This window comes from Eublepharis macularius, chromosome 5 (assembly GCF_028583425.1).
Source record: "Eublepharis macularius isolate TG4126 chromosome 5, MPM_Emac_v1.0, whole genome shotgun sequence".
NCBI classification, from domain to species: domain Eukaryota; kingdom Metazoa; phylum Chordata; class Lepidosauria; order Squamata; family Eublepharidae; genus Eublepharis; species Eublepharis macularius.
In genome coordinates, this window is record NC_072794.1 from 92,953,515 (window position 1) to 92,974,571 (window position 21,057).

Below are 21,057 nucleotides of genomic sequence, written 5' to 3' on the forward strand. Positions count from 1 at the left end.
ACCAGAAACGATGTTAATTAGTCGGTCCTTATAATTATTTTCTATCCATTTTCTATATATTTTTCTATATATACCACTCTAACAAAATAGCTGCTTAGAAATTTTCATTTCTCTCTCTACCCTCCGGTAAAGTCACCCCCCTCTACATTTTGTCATATTTCAGTAGTTCTCAAACTGCCACAGTTCTCTTCCCACCTCCCATTTCTTCAACACATATTGCTTCAGCTTCTCCCAGTCTGTGTTGAACTGTCCTGGGTCCAGATTTCTCAGTTTTCTTGTCATTTTGTCCATTTCGGCCATATACAGCAATTTGTAAGTCCAGTCCTCAATAGTTGGCACTTCTTGTACTTTCCATTTTTGCGCATACAAAAGTCTGGCTGCTGCTGTCATGTAAAATAGCAATGTTCTATGTTGGGCTGGAATGTTCTCCATTCCCAAGTTCAGTAGCAGGAGTTCTGGGTTCTTATTGATTTGAAATTGTAAAATCTCACTTATTACTTTTATTATTTCTCCCCAGTACTGCCTAGCTACCTCACACGTCCACCACATATGATACAGAGAGCCCTCATGTTTTTTACATTTCCAGCATTTATTAGAAGTGTTCAGATTCCCTAGCGCAATCTTCTTTGGTGTCATGTACCAACGATAGATCATTTTGTAAATGTTCTCTTTAATATTAGTACACGTTGTAATCTTCATTGTGTTTTTCCACAAGTGTTCCCATGCCTCCATTGTTATTTCTTTATTAAAGTTTATGGCCCACTTCACCATTTGTACTTTAACTATTTCATCTTCAGTATACCATTTCAACAGTACTTGGTATACCTTGGAAATTTCCTTCTTATCCTCTTTTAAAAGTGTCTGCTCTAGTTCCGAATTCTCTGTTCTTATGCCTCCCTTTGCACAGTCCGAGTTGTAAAGATCTCTGATCTGCCTATACTGGAACCAATCATAGTTGGGTGATAACTCGTCCTGTGTCTTTATTTTAAGTTTGAAAGATTCTATTTGGGTTATCTCCTTATATGTTAGACACTGTTGCTCAGTATAGACAGCTCTCGGATCTATTACTTCATACGGAACTACCCACATGGGGGTTCCTTCTTGTAGGAAATCTCTATGCTTCTTCCAGGTTGCATATAGGCTTTTCCGTATGTAATGATGTAGGAACATAGAGTTCACTTTTACTTTGTCGTACCATAGGTATGCATGCCATCCGAATATTTTTTTATATCCCTCTAGGGCCAATAATTTCTTATTCTTCAACGTCATCCAATCTTTCAGCCACACTAGGCAAATTGCGTCATAATATAGTCTTAGATTGGGCAGTTGCATTCTGCCTCTTTGCTTTGCATCTTGTAAAACTTTCATTTTCACTCGAGGCTTCTTGCCTGCCCAAACAAAATCTGATATTTTCCTCTGCCATTTTTCAAACTGCTTAGAGTCTCGGATAATTGGTATTGTCTGTAACAAAAACATTACTCTTGGTAACACATTCATCTTAACTGCTGCAATTCTTCCCAACCATGACAAATTCAATCTATTCCATTTGATCAAATCTTGCTCAATCTGAGTCCATAATTTTTCATAGTTATTTTTGAATAGATCTATATTCTTTGCAGTCAGTTCAATTCCCAAATATTTCACCTTGGTTGTTACTTCACAGTCCGTTATTTCCATTAACAGCTGTTGTTTTTGCTTAGTCATATTTTTACATAATATCTTTGACTTCTTTTTGTTAATATAGAACCCTGCCAAATCTCCGAACTCTTTAATCTTCTCTATCACTTTTGGCATATTCTCCGTTGGATCTTCCACAATTAACATTATGTCGTCCGCAAATGCTCTAACTTTATAGGAAAAGTCCTTTATTTTTATTCCGCGGAATTCTTCATCTTGTCGTATTTGTATCATCAGTATCTCCAGTACCAAAATGAATAACAGCGGAGACAACGGGCAACCTTGTCTTGTTCCTTTACTTATAGTCAGTTTCTTGGTAGTCTCATCGTTCACCACAATTGCTGCATTCTGGTCTCTGTAAATTTCTTTAACTGCTCTTATGAATTTTTCTCCCATTTGTAGCTTTTCCATAGTGGCAAACATAAAGTCCCAGTTCAAATTGTCAAACGCTTTTTCTGCATCGACAAAGAAGAAACCAACCTCTTTGTCACAACGCTTATCATAATACTCAATAGCATTGATCACTGTCCTTAAATTGTCTCTAATTTGTCTGCCAGGTAAAAAACCTGCTTGTTCCTCCTCAATAATTTCCGAAAGCCACCCCTTCACTCTCTCTGCCAGTATCTTCGCAAAGATTTTATAGTCATTGTTAAGTAAGGATATAGGCCTGTAGTTTTTCACATTAGTTAGATCTTGGCCCTCTTTGGGGATCAGTGAAATGTTAGCTTCCTTCCAGGTATCTGGAATCCACTGATCCTTTAATACTCCATTGATCACTTCTTTTAGGAATGGTACCAGTTCATTGGCCATTGTCTTATAAAATTTAGCTGTAAGTCCATCTGGCCCTGGTGCCTTTCCCAAATTTGTTGATTGTATTGCCATTTTTATTTCCTCATCCGTTACTTCATTATTCAGTCTCTCTCTCCACGCTTCCGAGATTACTGGGAGCTTCATTTTCTCCAAATATGTCGCTATTGATTCTTTATTGACCTCTTTCTTATTATACAATTTAGCATAAAATTTATAGAAGGCTCTACTAATGGATGTCTGTTCCAAATACGTTTTGTTATCTTCACATATTTTGTTTATTATTTTCTTTTCCTTTCTCTTTTTCAATTGCCATGCCAAATATTTCCCAGGTTTGTTTGCACCTTCAAATCCTTTTTGATTCAGTCTTTTGAGATTCCACTCCAATTCTTTATTATTCATTGCTGTCAACTGTTCTTGTAATATTTTAATGTCCTGGTAAATTTTCTTTTTCCCTGGTCTCTTCTTTAACTGTATTTCTTTGGCTTTTATTTTTTCCATAATCTCCTGTCTCTTCTCCTCTTTCTTTTTTCTGGCTCTTCCATTTAAATCCATTAGTATGCCCCTAATTACCGCCTTGTAGGTATCCCAAACCTTGTTGGTTGGTACTTCTTTATTCATGTTGTATTGTATGAAGAATTTTGTCTCTCTTCTCAGCATCTCCATATTCTCTCCCTCTTGAAGTAAGTCCTCATTTATTCTCCATCCTTTCCTTTTGCTCCTTCTCCCCAATTTCCACATAATTGGATTATGATCTGAGCCTACCATCGGCATTATTTCCACTTCCTTAGTCCATAACGCTAAGTCTTTTGAGGCCCAGATCATATCAATTCTCGATAGTGTAAAGTGTCTTGCGGAGTAAAACGTAAATTGTCTGCTTTTCGGGTTTTGTCTTCTCCATACATCTTCTAAGGTTTCCTGTTGTATCAGTTCAAAAAACAACTTTGGTAGCAATCCTCTTTTCTTTTGTGCAGTTGATGATTTTTTGTCTAAATCCAGATTTGTCACTCCATTGAAGTCTCCAGCAAGTATTATCTGATCATATGAAAGTTCATCTAATTGCTTCCTTAAGTCCTCAAAGAAGCTTTCTTTTGCTCCATTAGGTGCATAAATTCCAACTACCAGCACTCTCTTTAAATTCCATACACATTCCACTGCTATAAATCTGGCTTCCACATCTTTCATTACAAACTTTGGCTGCAGCTCCTCTTTAATGTAAAGCACTACTCCTCTTTTTTTCTTATTGGAGGCCGCTGCAAAATCATTGCCCAATTTTTTTGATTTTAAATACTTTACATCTTGTTTTCGAATATGGGTCTCTTGCAAACAAACAATATCACATTTTTGTTTTAATAGCCAGTGAAAGATGCTTTTTCTCTTATTCGGTGAGTTAAGTCCATTTACGTTCCAAGATATAACTTTACACTCCATACTCATAATCTTGTTGCTGGTAAGTCCTTTTCATTGTCTCTTATAAATCGCTCCATCTCTCGTTCCGATCTGATGCGTCTTTTGGCCCCTCCAAATTCAAAGGACACTCCTTCTGGTAGTTCCCATCTGTACCTGATTTTCATGTCCTTCAAAATCTGAGTTAACGCCTTATATTTTTTCCGGTCCAATAACACCGATCTGGGTATTTCCTTCATAATGATAATCGTCTTGCCGTCAATCTCCAATGGATCTTGAAACTGTTTAGTCACAATCTTCTCTTTCATATTTCGGGTCATAAATTGCACAATCACATCTCTTGGTAATTTCCTCTGGGTCGCAATTCTTGAATTTACACGATATGCCACATCCAGGATAGCCACAACTTCCTCCTCCTCCTTCCCCAGGTATTCAGCTAACACCTCCGTCATCTGTTCTTGCGCTGTTTTTCCTTCCACTTCTGGCAAACCGCGAAATCTTAGCTGCTTCTCCATGTGTTTGCTTTCCGCAACCGCCATTCTCCCCTTCATCAGCCTCATCTCTGTTTGTTGCGTGTCAGTTAGATTCTCCACCGCGCCTTCAACTGCTTTAACTCTCTGCTGTGTTCCTTGCAGTTCATTTTGCATTATTTCCATACCTTTCTTTACTTCTGACAGCTCACTTTTCACTGTCTGTTTAACCTCTTTAATCAGCTCCGGTTTAATGTCCTTAAGCTCTTTGATAACTTCTAAGAGTTTTTTATCTAGATTCTCTATTGCTGATTGCCACTCTTTTTTCGACATCGTGGGGCTTGCCTTGGCTCGCTCCCACGAGTCCGCCCTCTTCCTTAACTCCGTGGCGTGAAATTAAGCGTCTTTTTATTTTTTAATTTAAATGTCCCAGTCTTTTTTGCAAAGAAAAAACTTTTAAAGAATCCAAAATGTCGGGCGTCTTTTCTCTATGGTTCTTCTATGGTTTTTGTAATTCAAAATGGCTTACTTCCTCTTCCGCTGAAGCCGCGGCTTTTCCCCTTTCAAAGATGGCGATTCCCTTCTTCCTGCCCTCCGGCAGGGGCCGCTTCTCTCCAGCAACTCTATTGTTATTACGTACTTCCTGTTTCCCGACTTCCCGCAGTAGCTCTCGCGATGGCAGAATTTTCTCGCAGCTCCATAACCGCAAGTATTCAAAACAATAGTCCTAATTCTTTAATAACTTCTTTAAACTTAGTCTTTTTTCTATTTCGACTCTTGCCGAATCTTCTCCCCGTTATAATTAGCCTGTTGCAGTTTTAAAATCAACTTTTAATCTTCTTTACTTTTAACAATCTGTCCCGTATCAGGAGATAGTGATCTTTACCTTCCCATTCACTTTCCGTGGGTTGTAATCACTGTTTCAATCTTCGTTTCTCCTCCGCTCCTCTTTCCCCTGTTGAAGCTTGGGTACGTAGGTCTTATGCCAACCGCATTGGCCCCGAATCTGCCGCAGAGATCTTTGCCGACCTGTCACAGGGTGGGACCTCAAGGGTCGTGAGGGGGCCCGTCGCGTAGAGCCCCCCCTCGCCCGAGATCAACGCGCCCTGAGGTCTTGAGCGTTCTTTGCCTGCTCTCCGCCTGAGAGCAGTCGGCCGCGGGCTATTTTGCCCCCACCAGCCGGTTAAAACGGCAGTCCGGTCAGCTCCGCAGTTGGAGCTGCGTCAGACCTCCATAAATCCCAAACCGGAAGTCCCGCAACCCTACTGTAAACCTGTTCACAAGGTGTTTGAACCATTTACTGCTGAACTTAACAAATCTAAGGATTGGCTCACTCTGATTGCAGCTGTTGAACTGGGTACATTCCACTGTCCTACATATTCACTGAGAAGTTTATGGCATCACTACTTAGTGTGCTAGTTTTGCACAGCATACTTTCTCACAGAGGTGTCTCTGGCCCAAATACTTACTTATAACCATGTAGAAAGCTAGATGATGAATCTTTGGAGCTTGATTTAACAAGTTCACTAGTCAGATCATTGTACCAAATTGCTGTAAGAAACAAACACAAAATATGTCAAAGAAGACATGTCAAAGAAGACATGTACATAAGGCTTGAGCCATCCTAATTCTTTGATAAAAAATAAATAAAATAATAAAACAACAAAGAAATTAAAGAGTTAGAGATATTGATTAACCTCAAAAATATATACAGTCTGAAGAAGGGAACAACTTAACAAGTAAATATTTTCTACAGTAATGAACACAAAGTACTTCCATTTTGTATTTTATCCAACTGCTTTGGCATAACTACAGTAAACACTGCAGATTTTGCCAAATGCACTGAAACTGGTGACTAAAGAAAACAGGGATAGAGAGAGACTGCTGGCTCTCTGGAGAAAAGGGAACAAGAGGCTATAAATGTCTGGTTCATTTTTTGGTGTTTGTGAAGAACTGAGAAGTCTTGACCCTGTTTACTTTGGCCCTTTTAATGATTAATTGTGCAAATAACAGCTCTGCTTGCAGTGTGCATCAAAATAGTTGGGCTTCTGCTGTGTGTCAGCTAATGGCCTAGCAAGGGTGAAGGTTTTTTCTTCTTCTTTTGTACAGCTTCAAAGGCACTGTTGATGGGGGCCTTTTGTGACGGAATTATCCATTTCTCCTTTGTCCTGTTTTACCCCTCTAATTCCCCATTTCAGTGAGCACTGTAGCAAACAAGCTAAGTAATTTGGAGAGTATCTCCAGAGCCAGGCAAAGCACAAAACATTTCTTGAAAACCATCATTCTTGCCCCTGTCATACAAACAAGATAATATTTGTGTAATCCTCTGTGAATGAGAAGACATGGATTATTGAATTAATTTTCTTAAGATTCTGTCTTGACATTCCAAATAGATGTGTCCTTTCAAGTACTATGAAACTGAATCAAATTGAACCTATTTGAGGTTTTCATGACATGATACTGCCTTTTCATAATGTTGAAGTAATGGTTGTTACTGTGCTAGGTATGGGAGACAACATATTCTCCACACTTGTCACTGTAAATGGTCCTACTTCCCATTTGGCCTAAATCCACACCAGAATGTCCTGTTAAGTATAAAGAAACTACTTTCCTTCAACTGCCTCACACCTATTAGGTTAGGTTTTACACCTGGCTATGTGAACACACTCAGTCTGGCTACTGACACAGGCAAGCAATTGTTGGCAAATTGATAAGACTGCTAGTGTAAGTTTGGAAGAAGTACTGCAGTCTTGGGTATGGTAAAATCAAAGATAGTTTATTGAGGAGAATAATTAGCAAACTCAAGCACTCACAGCAATATCAAGTATACCATAATAATACTCAGCACTAAAATGCTCACATTAAGAATATTACGAATATTCCAGGTGTACACACAACATGTATCTTCAAGAATGGGAAATGAGCAGCCAAGAGAGCAGGAGGGTGAAGCAGGGAGAAATTTTCCATGCAGATTCTAGGTACCAGTCTGATTTATGATGGGTTCCAAATTAGGGATGTGCAATTTGGATACAGTATTCGGTAAAAATGACCAAATTTTACCTGATTTGGTAAAATTTAGTATTACCGAATTTAAATTTGTATTACCGAATATAAATTTGCCGAATTTATTTGGTAAAATTCAGGAAGCAAGCAGAGCTGTTCCTTGCAGTTCCATTGCTAAGGAACAGCAAAGAAACACTACTTCCTGTCTTTTTTACTAGATGGGAGGGGGGAGAAGGGTGGGGAAGTGAATCAGAGGCAGAAAGGGGAGGGGAAAGGGGGAAGGAAGGGGGAGTGTGAGTGGCCAGTCATTGCAGCCGTTCTCTTTCTCTGGCCAATGAGATTCTCAAGAAGGAAAGTGCCTTTTTAAAACTGCGGTAAGGAGTTAAATTAGGAAGCTTGCCTCAGTCAGCCTCCATTTTGATCTGGCCTGGAGATTGATAGGCACTGCCTGCTTGCTGCCGCTTGCTGCCGGTTTTCTCTCCTGGCCTGCTTTGGACTGCAACTGGATCTTGCTGCCCGGTGAGTGGAGTAGATTCCTGGTTGTTGCTTGGTTTGAGAGTCTTAGACTTACTGGGTTTTTTTTCTCTCTTTGTGGGGAGGTTGGCCTGGTTACTGAGAGGGATAGCAATGGGAAGGAAGGAAAAAGGGTTTTTTTTAGTTTGCCTTTTAAAAATTGCTTTTTTGCTGTGTGTGAGGGGGTCTTTGGTCAGGCTTTTGCGTAAGAGGAGCTTTGATTACTAATTTTTGAAGTCGGTTATATCTACTGTTTGTTTTGCTGCTTGTTCCATGGATGGTGATGGTTTTATCCTGTTGTGGGTAAATTGTTTGGAATTATATAGTACTTGTTTATTTTTTAAAATTAATTTCTTCTTCTAGGGGGGCTGTTATCCTCTGTTGTTGGACTTTCTTTACAGACATTCGGTTTGTGTTTTTTGCTGTGTTCTGTTTTCTGATGGTATAGAAATTTGATTTGGTCAGGTGTTCAATTGTTATTTGTTCTTCTTCTGGGGGATGTTGGTTGGGATGCTTGCTTGAGTTTCTTAATTTAACCTAGTGGTGTTTGGGTGTACTTTTTGGGTATCCTGAGAGATTTGTAAAGTGTGAACTTTTAAAAAGGGTTTTTAAGATAGGCTAGTTGGATGTTTTCCCTGTAGGGAATAATGGCAATTGGCAGTGGCTGGGGGAACTTTGGGGGGGCGTATAATAGCCCCCCATGGTCCAATCTTCATGAAATTTGGTGGGTCATTGATGGACAGTTAGTAGTAGGTCCACTGCAAATATGGTGGATTTCACTTACAAAATGCTACTTCTAGCCCCCTGGATATCTCCCAGACACTTTTCCCCATAGGTAATGATAGAGATTGGAGGTGGCTGGGGATACCTTCTTTGGGGAACTATAAAATCCCCCCCCCGTGGTCAGATCTTCATGAAATTGGGGGGGGGGGTAGTTAGATAACAATTAGGAGTAGCTCCTCTGCAAATTTGGTGAAATTTGGTCAAAAATGACCCCCCCCAGCCACCAGAAATTTTCTAATCAAGTTTCCAATGGGAAGCAATGGTTGAATTTTACCAAATTTGTCCTGTATTACTGAAACAAACTGGAGGTAATGGTTGTTGTGGATTTTCCAGGGTGTATAGCCATGGTCTTGGCATTGTAGTTCCTGACGTTTCGCCAGCAACTGGAGGTAAGTTTGATATTCCCCAAATTTCATTTTTTTCAAATTTAGTATTACCAAACTGAATCAAATGATTTGTTTTCCTCTGCACACCCCTAGTCCAAATATCTGGGCAGCCAACAATCCAAAATGTTATCCAAGAAAAAGTTCTACATGGTCAGGTGATGAGTGTCCAGAACTAACAAAATTGAGGTAGTCCATACAGGTGAAAGCAAATGTTAGAGACAGAACAGAATAGGTGTCACAATGTTGGGTTAGAATCTGGGAAGCCTGGATTAGATCCACACTATATCATGAAGCTCAACCACACTGACCTTATGAAGTTGTGAAGATAAAATGAGGAAAGGACAATTATATACACTACCATGAGCTCTGCAGAACAAATTAAAATATCCTAGATAGATAGTCCTTCTGATTAATCGTTGAAAGGCCTTGAATAGTGGTCTGAGGACTAGGCAAAATGAGAGGCTTGTTTTGATCTGAGGCTGCTATTTTGGCCAGTGATGCACATTAGAGATGGGCACGAACAGAAAAAAAAAATGAACATGATGTTCGTTGTTCGTTGCCATCCATGAACAAGGACTCATGAACAACCACAAACATAGCCCTGTTCATGAACATGTTTATGGTTGGCTGTTCATGGGGGCCAGCAGGCTCTCCTCCAGCCATCATCCAAGTCAGGATCCCCACTGCACCACCCCCAGAAACCATACCTGAGCAGGCACTAGGAAAGGTAGCCCTGGAACTTGAAGGGGTAGATCCCTACCGCACCACTCCCAGAAACCTTACCTGAGCAGGCAGCAGGAAAGGTTCCAATAGTAAATAATAGCTTGGCCCAGAACCTGGCAGCAGCCTTGGAACTTGAAGGGGTAGATCCCTATCCTACCACACACAAAGAAAATTCAAGCTCCAATGCACTCTCTATTAAAATGCCAACAGCGACTCTCTCCCTCTCCACTGTCTGCAAACTAAGCCAGAGCTCCCCCCTCCCCCCTTGCTCTTTGTTCCCTTGTAACAAATTTGGAGCTCCACACTTGAAAGGAAGACCTGCCTATCAAGATAAATTGGGCTTAGATTGGGGTTTCCAGGGCAACAGCAGGAGTTCAGACAGAGTTCAGACAATCCCTGCCTAAGTTGTCAAGAGAATTGATTGCAGGTGCCAGACTGTCTAGCTTGATGAACAGCAATGAACAGCAAGGAAGGAGGCTTGCAACTATCACCTGTTCATTTAGAATGGGGCCTCACGGCTTGTTCACAAACAGCAGATTGGGCTGTTTGTGGCTTTTTTTTTGTTCGTATTGCTGTTCGTGCCCATCTCTAATCCACATGACTAGCAGAAAGAAGCTGAACTCAGTTACCGAGATGGAAGGGGAAAAGAAAGGCTGACAAATCTAGGTTTTGCCTCACATGTGTCAAGAAGTAATTATATATCTACAGATAATGAAACAGATCTGGAGGGCCCAGGCTGAGCCAGAGTTTGACAGATTTTCTAACACAGGAAAGCATACTGCAGGCTGAAGTACTATGAGAAATGACAGTGTTGGGTGCATATAAAATCTCTATTCTGGCAGATAATATTGTACATCTCATGCTATGTTGCCTATTGTGCCCTCTGAGAAGGGCACAATAGTATGATACGAAATATATATAATCATTGTTCCAAATTATTGGCCTATAGGGATTCCATTCCCCAGTGGGGTGGGGGATCCCCAGCTCCCAGCCTCCCCCCATTGCTTACCTGGCCAGCATGGGAGGGAAGTGCAGAGAAAGGCCTGGGAGCACCGGAGCACACATGCAAGCATATGAAGTAAGAACCCCCATGTTTGCACTGATCCATAACCTCCCATTCCCTAGTTTGGGGCCCCGGGGGGACCTGGCTACCCTACTGGTCTACCAACATATTTAGCAACAATATTTTAAGGATTTTGGTTCTTCTATTACAGAGCATTACAGAGTAGTACATACACACATTTCCCAGCTTAAGTCAACATTTCAATTCACTGCTGAGATAAATTTTCTGGATATTTCAGTAATTAAGACTATCAATAACCATTTTCCTTTTGGGGTTGTTGGGTCTCATCTGTAGTTCTGTTCTTCTCACCTTCTGTTACATCCTAATTTCCTAAGAAGTTCAGTTCTGGAAATGACAGAACATTTGCACTATTGTATTGTTTGTATTTGCTCATGTTTAGTCAATTGCTATGATTTTACTGAAGATCTTGGAGTACTGACTACTGTTTTAAAGGGTCGTATCTTGAAATACAGACATTATAGCAAAGCAACTTTATTCATTTTTTGCTATGATTGTAAACAGAAGTCTTAAATTTTTATTTTGAAAGCCTTTAATTTTTATTTTGAATATAAAGGAATATACTAATATTTGCTCTAATCAAGCTGCATTGTACCTTTACATCCTGACATACTCTTTTGCTGCCCCACTCTAATCTAATCAACCTATATCATACCTTTGCATCCTGATGCCCATTCTGAAGGTGGATAATAATATTAATTTAAAGCTTTAAATTGTCAGTACAGGTCATTTTCTCTGATTAAAATCAAAATCTGAACATTAAGTCCACTTCAAAAAGAATGCTCCTATCTTGACAAGAAAGGATCAGCTGTCAAGTATGAGAGCAACAAGCCTTCTGAACCAAGCTAAGATACTTTCCTTAAGTTCATTTAGATGCTATCTGTTAGGAAACTGATTACTGTGGTTGAGGGCTTTCAGTGTCCGCTGTTTGCTGCCTGCCCTCCACCCAACCAGCTGCCACTGTTGTCTGTTGGTGGAATAGTGTTTGAGCCAGCCAACCATTGGCAGAATCTCCAGCAGCATCAACAGGAAATGCTGGTTAGTTTTAGGTTGGTAGCCATGTTGGTCTGCAGTAGAACAGTAAGATTTGACTCCCAGCAGCGCCTTGGAGACCAACAAGATATTCAAGGTGTAAGCTTTTGTCAGTCAGAGCTCCTTTCTTCAATGCTGCTGACAGAATATATGGGGTGGGGAAGGAAGAAAGGAATGGGGGAAAAGGAAAAAACATTGGAGTAACCAGTCTCATCAGCTAGTGTAAAAATAATAAAGTGTACTGAAAATAAATTTTAAAGGTCTTTACAATTCTAAAAAGTCATTACAATTTTTATTTAGCTATTTTATAATACGTTCAGCACTTTTATTCAAATTTATTATTTTGTATTGCCTCTCCCAACAGAAGAACATTATCTCACTCCTAAAATATAGATATGCATACAGATATATGTAAAATATATCTGCACTAATCAAGATGTATTGTACCTTTGCACCCTGATGCCCTTCCTTGTAACACCCCTCCCACCTCCTGGCTGGGATATAAGGGCTCAGTGATCTCCATTCCTATTCATATCAGAAGATTCTTGAAAGCTTACACCCTGAAAATCTTGTTGGTATCTGAGGCATCACTGGACTCAAATCCTGCCATTTTTTTCTGGGTAGCTAATCACTTTTTAATGGTATATTGAATATTGTTTACACTATACTTGTCACTTTTTCATATTGGGGTTCAAGTGGTGTCATTTTGTTGTTTACAATGCACCTCTATTTCTGGATATACCTTCTTGTGCTTATGTACTTTGGGGTTTTTTGTAAAGAACACATTCTGTCATACTAAAATAAAGAGGCTGGACCTTAAGCATAGTTGTTTAGGTCATCAGAAAGGAATGCTGCATGGAGAGATTGAAGAGTTGCTTTATTGTAAGTTTATCTATGCAATGACTGTTTTAGCCTTTCACTGACAGCAGATGGAAAAAAGATAACTTAGACTGAATTCAAATGTAGATCCAAAAGCCTCTCGAAATCACTTAGCTTTGGACCATGATACAAGAGATGGGAGAGTGCCTATAATCTTCAAACCACTGTTGTAAACCACTTTGAAGTCGGTGGGGTGACTAGATGCTAAATGATTTCAAGATTGCTTCTCATAATGTGATTCAGTCTATTTTTCGTCCAAGGATTTGTCTCATGTTTGCTTAAATAACCTGTGCATGCAAGCAATACTGGCAGTGTTCTCTTGGAACTGACCACAATCTGGGCTTGTATTTTTGGAAAGTATCAGTAATTGAAGCTAAAGGATTTGGGCCCATTGTTTGTTCCAGGTCTGCATTGGGTGGGGGGGGGATATTTCTTCAATGCTTTCAATCACATCAAGTTAATGACTCACCAGTGTCCTAGCACTCAAACCTCTGAGGTCATTTAACACATTTTTGTGATCTTGTCTCTGCTTTAGTTATAAGCCAGTTAGGAAACCAAAATCAAACAATTACTTGTTTCTCCAAATGAGTGGGAGGAAACTTGGATCAAGTTAGAACTGTAAATGCAATTTTAATTGGGGTTCATTGTATATTGTTGTTCAAAATAAATTTCATAGGGTAAATTTCATAGGGTCTCCTAAAAAGTGTCCTTTGGCTAGAAACCTCTTTATGATTCTTCCAAATTGTACTAAAATTTCTTTATGCACATCACTGTTACAATAACTGATAGTAATTATCATGTTTTCTTTGTAATATAGACAGTAAAAACAAGATTCTAAGTGGTTGGAATCTAAGTTACTCTTGAATATTTAGAGATTTTCAATATCATCCAAGGTTTGCACGCAAAGCAAGCCATTGTGTGCCAATCCCTTTGCTGGATCAAAATCTGTGTGTGTAACAATGTGATGTGCATGCAGTTCCCCTGGTTCGATCCCTGGTATAGTTCTTGGGCTTGACTGAGAACCTTGGATAATGCATGAACCCAAGTGGGAGAGTTTATATTTTGCTTCAACCATTACTACAATACTCAGTTTTTCTTAACTATCAAGATTTCTTGGATGTTGTGTATCTTCATCATCTTGTGCCTTGTCATGCAATCTGCATCTGATCTGTGACCCACCATTACTTGGGTGCATGCATACTTCTCTGTTTATATAGAGAGGTAGCAGAGAGAAAGCTAAATGTCATGCATTTAAATTTCATAAATCAGTCCATACAGACAAATCAGGTGCCAGGCAAGATGGAGGCACAGGCTACAAACATAATGATTAGTTTGGTGTAGTGGTTAAGAGCGTGGGATTCTAATCTGGAGAACTGAGCTTGATTCTCCACATGAAGCCAGCTGGATGACCTTGGGTCAGTCACAGCTTCTAGAAGCTCTCTCAGCCCACCCACCTCACAGGGTGATTGTTGTGAGGATAATAGTAACATACTTTGTAAACCGCTCTGAGTGGGCCATAAGTTGTCCTCAAGGGCAGTATATAAATTGAATGTTGTTGTCGTTGTTGTTAGTATTATTAAAGTGGTCTTGGCCTTTGGCTCTTAGTCTATGACCATATCAGCTGAGGAAAACGGGGAGTCCTAGATGCAGCTTGTGCTGTGCAGAGGCCAAGTTGGTATGGATGCAAATGAAAATGTCAACGCAGTGTGCAGCTGTGGTGAAAAGGTCAAACTCTAAAATAGGAATCCTTAGGGAAGGGATCAAGAATAAAACAGCTGATATTGTAATGTCCTGGTATAAAGATATGATCTGGCCTCATTTGGAATACTGTGTGCAGTTCTGGTCAACGAATCTCAAAAAGGATATTGCAGAGCTGGAAACAGTATAAAGAGGGAAATCCAAGAAGTCTAGGGAGTTGGATTTGATGGTTAGACAGTTTCATGGAGAATACATCCATTGATAACTTATTTGCTATGGTGACTAAAAAGGTTAGCAAGCCTCTGAATGCCAGTGCTAGGAGTTAACATCAAGGGAAGACTTGATGTTAATAAGTGCCTTTATCCCCTGCTTGATAAGTGCCTTTATCCCCTGCTTGTTGCCTCTCGTGGTTAACTAATTGGCTGCTCTGTGAAACAGGATGCTGGACTGGATGCAACATTGATATGATCCATCAGAGCTGCTGTTGTGTTCTTATGTTTAGAGAGGCTCCTGGTGAGCAGTGCCCCTGCAAAGTAATGCCACTGGGGAGCACTTGCTGCTGCTCTGCATTTGATGAGCCACTTGGGAGTGGAGATCTCTGGATTTTGGCCTAAAGGTCTGAGCTTAAGCTTCTAGATTTTTGTATTTGTTTATTTATTTGGGTACTTTTAACTAGGGATGGGCACGAACAGGGAAAAAATGAACACAATGTTTGTTGTTCGTTGCCATCCACGAACAGGGATTCATGAACATTGACGGACATGACATGTACATGAACATGTTCGTAGTTGGAGGTTCGTGGGAGCCAGAATGGCCCCCTTGGGACTTAGCTGAACTTGAGCCAGGGAAAGGAGAGTCTATGTGTCTCCCCCTTTCATGTCATTTTCTCTTCACAGTGGCAAAAACTGGACTGTTTGCTGGAAGCTACTTTGAGGGGTTACAAACTGACCTTCCCAATGTCCAATACCCACCAAATTTGCAGGGGACATAGTCCTCACTGTCCTCTGAAGACCCTCCCCCCAAGTTTCAGAGAGATTGCACCCCGAGAAAGGCATGATCCATGGGTTTCCCCCTTTCATGTCATTTTCTCGTCACAGTGACAAAAACTCGACTGTCTGCTAGAAGCTACTTTGATGGGTTACAAGCCAGAAGGAAAGCCAGAAGGAGTTCAGACAGAGTCCATGCCTATGTTGCCAGGGGAATTGATCGAAAGGCGCTAAACTGTCTGGCTTTACGAATGGCCGACAAACACCACGAAGAGGGCTTGGAACAAACACGTTCGCTGGAAACGGGGCCTCACAAACAGTTTGCTCGCGAACAGCGGATTGGGCTGTTCGTGGCTCTTTTTTGTTCGTATTGCTGTTTGTGCCCATCTCTACTTTTAACCGCCTCCCCACTAAGTGTAAACTCAAAGCAGCTTACAATATGAAAAGGCAATGGATGATAAACACAACAAATACAATAGATTTAGCAACAAACTAAACCTCAGGGGAGGGGAGCAGAGCAGTCTGTAAAATATCTGTCCCCAATGGCAGTAGCCTCTCTCCAGGCACTTCTTTCCTTCCAGGAAGCAGCTCCCTTTAAGCATCTAGGGCTGGAGAGGAGGATCAGAGCTGATGGTAAAAGCTCCGTCTTGTATGACAACAGTCTCTCTCTAGGTGCTATGGTGTCTGGTGCCATATTAGTTTTTGGGCAGGGAACAAGACAACTAAAAATATTACCATCTTATAGGGGTGTGTATCTAGAAAAAATTCATTGTGCTTTTGCATATGGGGCTGTTGAGTGAAATGTTCATGATTGGGTAGTTTTCCAGTGGGGCGTTGTTGGGTCAGACTAAAAATTTGTTAGTTTTCTTTTATTTCCATCATGTTCGTGGCTGTTCTTTTCAGTGGGGAAGGAGACAAATTGGAGCTGTTTTTTCACTTTACTGTACCAAAATTACACAGAACACAGTCCTCCCTCTAATCTAAAGAACCCAAAGTTTCAGGCAGATTGAATTGGGGAGGTGGATTTTACAGACCTCCAAAGTGGGATTCTTTCTGAGAAGCCATACTAATTTCTCTCTTCTAATTCCTTAAATGGCTGTCAAGCAGCAGTAGGGTTGCCATTCCCCCAGTGGGGGCAGGGGATCCCCCGCTCCCACCCTCCACTCTCCACCACCACTCATCTGGCCAGTGGGGGAGAAAGACAGTGAGGAAGAAAGACAAAGAAACAGACCTCCTAGGCAGTGCGACAATGTCAATCCTGGGAGTGACATCATTATGCTGCCTTGGGAGTGCTCCTGTGCTTTGCACCGGGTCAGTTTGGGGCCCAAATCAGCCCAGTACAAAGCATATGTGTGCTCATCGGCCTGTGTGATAATGTCATTTCCCGGGAATAACTTCATCGTGCGGGGAGCTTGCACACTTTTAGGGAGTATGCACACTTTGCATGGGTGCAAAGAAGAGAAAACAGGTTAGTGCTGGGTCCCCCATCACATTGGAAGGGTAAGGGGACTTGGCAGCCCTAAGCAGCCAGCATCAGGAGAGATTCACCCAGCCATCAACGTTTTTAAAAAATGAAGCTCTGTCTGCATTCATTTCATTTCCGTACTCTTACAGTGACTGACAATAAAAAAATAACCTTTCCACTGAAAACTCTGCATTTTCCTTCCTTCCTTGTGGTGGTTTGTTTGTTCCCTTTCAGAAAGTGAGGAAAACTTCCATTGCAGACCCCCACTCCACCCAACCATTGTTGCATTTTCATTATTCTCTATGGGGGACTTGGAGGTGGAGTTGTTTTTCAACCAAACGTCACTGAAATTGTAGTGGGGTGTCTTCTGCCTGTCCTTCAAAGGACCTCCAAGTTTCAAGCAAATTGAGCAGTGTTTGAATTCTATGGGATCCTAAGCAAGCCAAGGCTTTCCTATTTTTACAAGAAAAAAAAATCTCTCTAGCCCATAAAGTGGGGGGGGGGTGGAGAGTGAAGGAAGGGGGAAGGAAAATGGCAGTTCTCTGCAGTTTAAATTGGCTGAGAGTGGTCTTTCCTCCTCCCTTGCAATGATCTGGTTGGAAGGGAGAAATTCTCTAGGAAATCAGTACCATTTCAAAGTGAAATTTAAGGTCATGCTGCATTGCTGGTAAACTCCAGAATTCAAACAAACAAACAAACCATGGAGCTTTTCCTGGCAGGAAATTTTTGACTACCAAGCAGCCAGGCCCAGGACTAGCATTTCTGTTCCTGAGAGTCTCAAGTAAGATCCAAATAAACTCCCAAACTAGGCCTGAAAGACATTGGACATTTAACAAATCACTATTACAAAAAGAACTCACCTTCAAGGAAATTGAAAAGTCTATTGCAGACTACCTACAAATTAACAACTCACCGGAAATACTCCCCCACATTAGATGGGACGCTCTCAAAGCAGTCCTAAGAGGGCAATTGATATCAATTTCAGCCCATGTAAACAAAGCAAAACAACTTCAAAAAAAGTCAATATTGGACAATATCTCTTCTCTGGAAAAACAACACAAAAAAACAGGAAGCAATAAGATTTACCGCAAACTATTAAACGAACGCAAACTTCTAGAGACCGTAGAAACTAACCAAATCCAAAAAAACTTATTGTACCTAAAACAAAAATTTTGGTTTCATTCACCTAAACAGCTAAAACTACTAGCATGGAAAGTAAAAGATAAAAAGGCATCTAACATTATTAAAGCAATTCAAGACAAAAAAGGAAACATATTTCACAAATCAACAGACATTACATGTTGCTTTAAGGATTTCTACGCTAAACTGTATACCTCATCTAACCCCTCTATTAATGAAATACAAAAATTCTTAGCTAACTCAAAGCACATCAAACAACTAAAAGAAGAACACCGTCACCTGTTAAATAACCCAATTTCTCACATGGAATTACAATCAACCATTAAGGGTTTAAAAAACAACAAATCAGCAGGTCCCGATGGTTTCCCCCCAGAATTTTATAAAAAATTTTGCACAACCATAATCCAACCGCTAACTGAAGCATGCAATTATCTATTAAATACCAACAATCAATCCCCCTCATGGAAAGAAGCAAATATAATCGTTATTCCGAAACCAGGTAGGAACCACCTTAATCCAGCTTCATACCGTCCCATTTCACTTCTCAATCAAGATTATAAAATTTTTACAGCTGTTATGACCCAACGACTCAACTCAATAATAAAAGATTATGTTCATCCGGATCAGTCTGGTTTTATCACCGGGAGAGACATAACGGACAATATCCACAAAACCCTAAACATAATTTCCATTTATAAACAAAAAAAACCAGATTTAATACTAGCATCATCGGACATAGAAAAAGCCTTTGATACCCTGGAAACAACATACCTACACTACTTGCTGCAACATATGAACTTCGGTCCCAGATTCTGCCAAGCCCTTCAAGTCATTTATTCACAAACTACAGCTAAAGTACAGGTAAATAATACATCATCGTTGGAAATAAATCTTACAAGGGGAACTAGACAAGGGTGCCCACTGTCGCCACTTTTATTTGCGATAGCACTAGAGCCTTTGGCTAACGAAATACGAAATGATCCACTAATTCATGGTGTCAAAATTGCATCTAAATCATACAAACTAAGCATGTTTGCGGATGATATGCTTCTCTACATCACAAAACCAGATACTTCATTACCACAGTTACAAAAAACTCTTGATGCATTTTCACATATCTCAGGCCTGAGGGTCAACATACAAAAATCAATGCTTATGCCAATCAATCTCTTGCAAGCAAATAAAATCAAGCTCTCTTCAAACTTCAAATTCCAATGAAACACTAAATTTCTTCCTTATTTGGGAACTAACATCCCAGCTAATTTGGACCACCTACTGAAATATAACCATATGCAAACAATTCAAGAAATAAAGAAACGAATACAGACATGGAGTAAACAACAGCATAATTGGTACACCAGATATCACTTGATCAAATCTTTTTTACATCCCAAAATGATTTTTCTCTTTTGCACCATCCCTGTATCGATACCACAAAAAACACTGAGACAATGGCAAACAATCTTTAATAACTTTTTATGGAATCACAAGCGACCCAGAATTGCTTTCCATATACTGCGACAATGCCCTCATAATGGGGTTTTTAAATACCCAGACATTGAATTGTATGCACACTCAATTCACCTTTCCATCATACTACAAATTCTAAGATCTAAGGAGGAAACAATCTGGTCACAAGTATTAGAAACAGTACACTCCCCTTTGTCGATCCATGAAATATTATGGTGCAAAAAGCGCCTCAGACCTATTCAAACTGACAATAACACATTTTGGACAGGCCTCTTAAAATTATGGGATCATTACAAAGACAAACTGTTCCCACCAGTGTCACGGTACTCGACTATTCTCTTCCAAGAATGGTTTCCACCAGGATGCAACTTTCTAAATAGTAAGCAATGGGCATTCTTAAGAAATATACGCCTTTTAGACATAACATCAACCATGGGCCTTGTAACAAAAACTGACCTAGAAAAGAAACTGAACTCTTCCATCCCCTGGTTTACATACCTACAACTAACCAACATGAAAAACAAAATACACCTAAAAGACATAATACTGGCTCCAAAAATGCATTTTGAAGAACTTTTAGACACGAATACTCACCGTAAAAGAGGGCTGATCTCAAAAATATATAAAATCATTATACAGCTTCACAAGCCAAAACAATATGCATATCAAAAAAACTGGCAACAAGATTGTGATTTGCAAATCTCTCAAGATCAGTGGAAAGAAATCTGGTCATCTCCCACTCTAAACTCAAAAGCAATAAATATAAAATTACAATCATTTAAAATTTTAACACGTTGGTACCTAACCCCTAAAAAGCTATCTGTCATCACATCAAAATACTCACCCTTGTGTTGGAAAAAATGCGGAAGTATAGGCACATTTGCCCACCTTTGGTGGCAGTGCCCCAAAATCAAAACATTCTGGGAGGAGATACTAAAGCAAATAAAATTAATAACAAACTACGCCATACCCCTGGAGCCCCAATTAATTTTTTTGAATTTATGGCAAGGGGTAAACGTGCCACCACCTCAACGAGATTTAATTACTAATCTACTTGCCATAGCAAAATCATCAATAGCATATTTTTGGAAAAACCAGTCTCCACCTTCCTTGAACCATTGGTACTCCAGAGTGTGGAATCAGCTCATTATAGATAAAATAACAGACAATTTATCGGCTAATTCCTCGACATCTAACTATTATGAAAAATGGTGGTCTTTTTAAAATTTCATTGACGAAACTGAAACACTTCCTCCCAACCATCTATACCAAGATATATTGAAAGTCTAGCGCTATGAACTAAACCAACTATACCAATATACTGTGACTTATTCTTGTGGTATATGAACTACAAATTATAGTAAGCAAGTGTTTAAAATGTTTTTCTTCGAAACCTGCAAGCTTGTATAACCAATATATTACTCCGTGTATTTGCAATTTAATGTTTATTGTTATTGTTTCTGTTTATAATTAATAAAAGTTTATTTAAAAAAAAAAGAAAAAAGTAAGATCCAAAAACAGTTATTTTCATGATTTT

General features: G+C 39.9%; 1 protein-coding gene across 1 annotated transcript in view; it reads left to right on the top strand.

Annotated features, from left to right (window-relative positions):
- Positions 1–21,057, top strand: part of TRABD2B (TraB domain containing 2B) — a 701,502-nt gene that overhangs the window by 598,088 nt on the left and 82,357 nt on the right. The gene's annotated exons all lie outside the window — the stretch shown is intronic.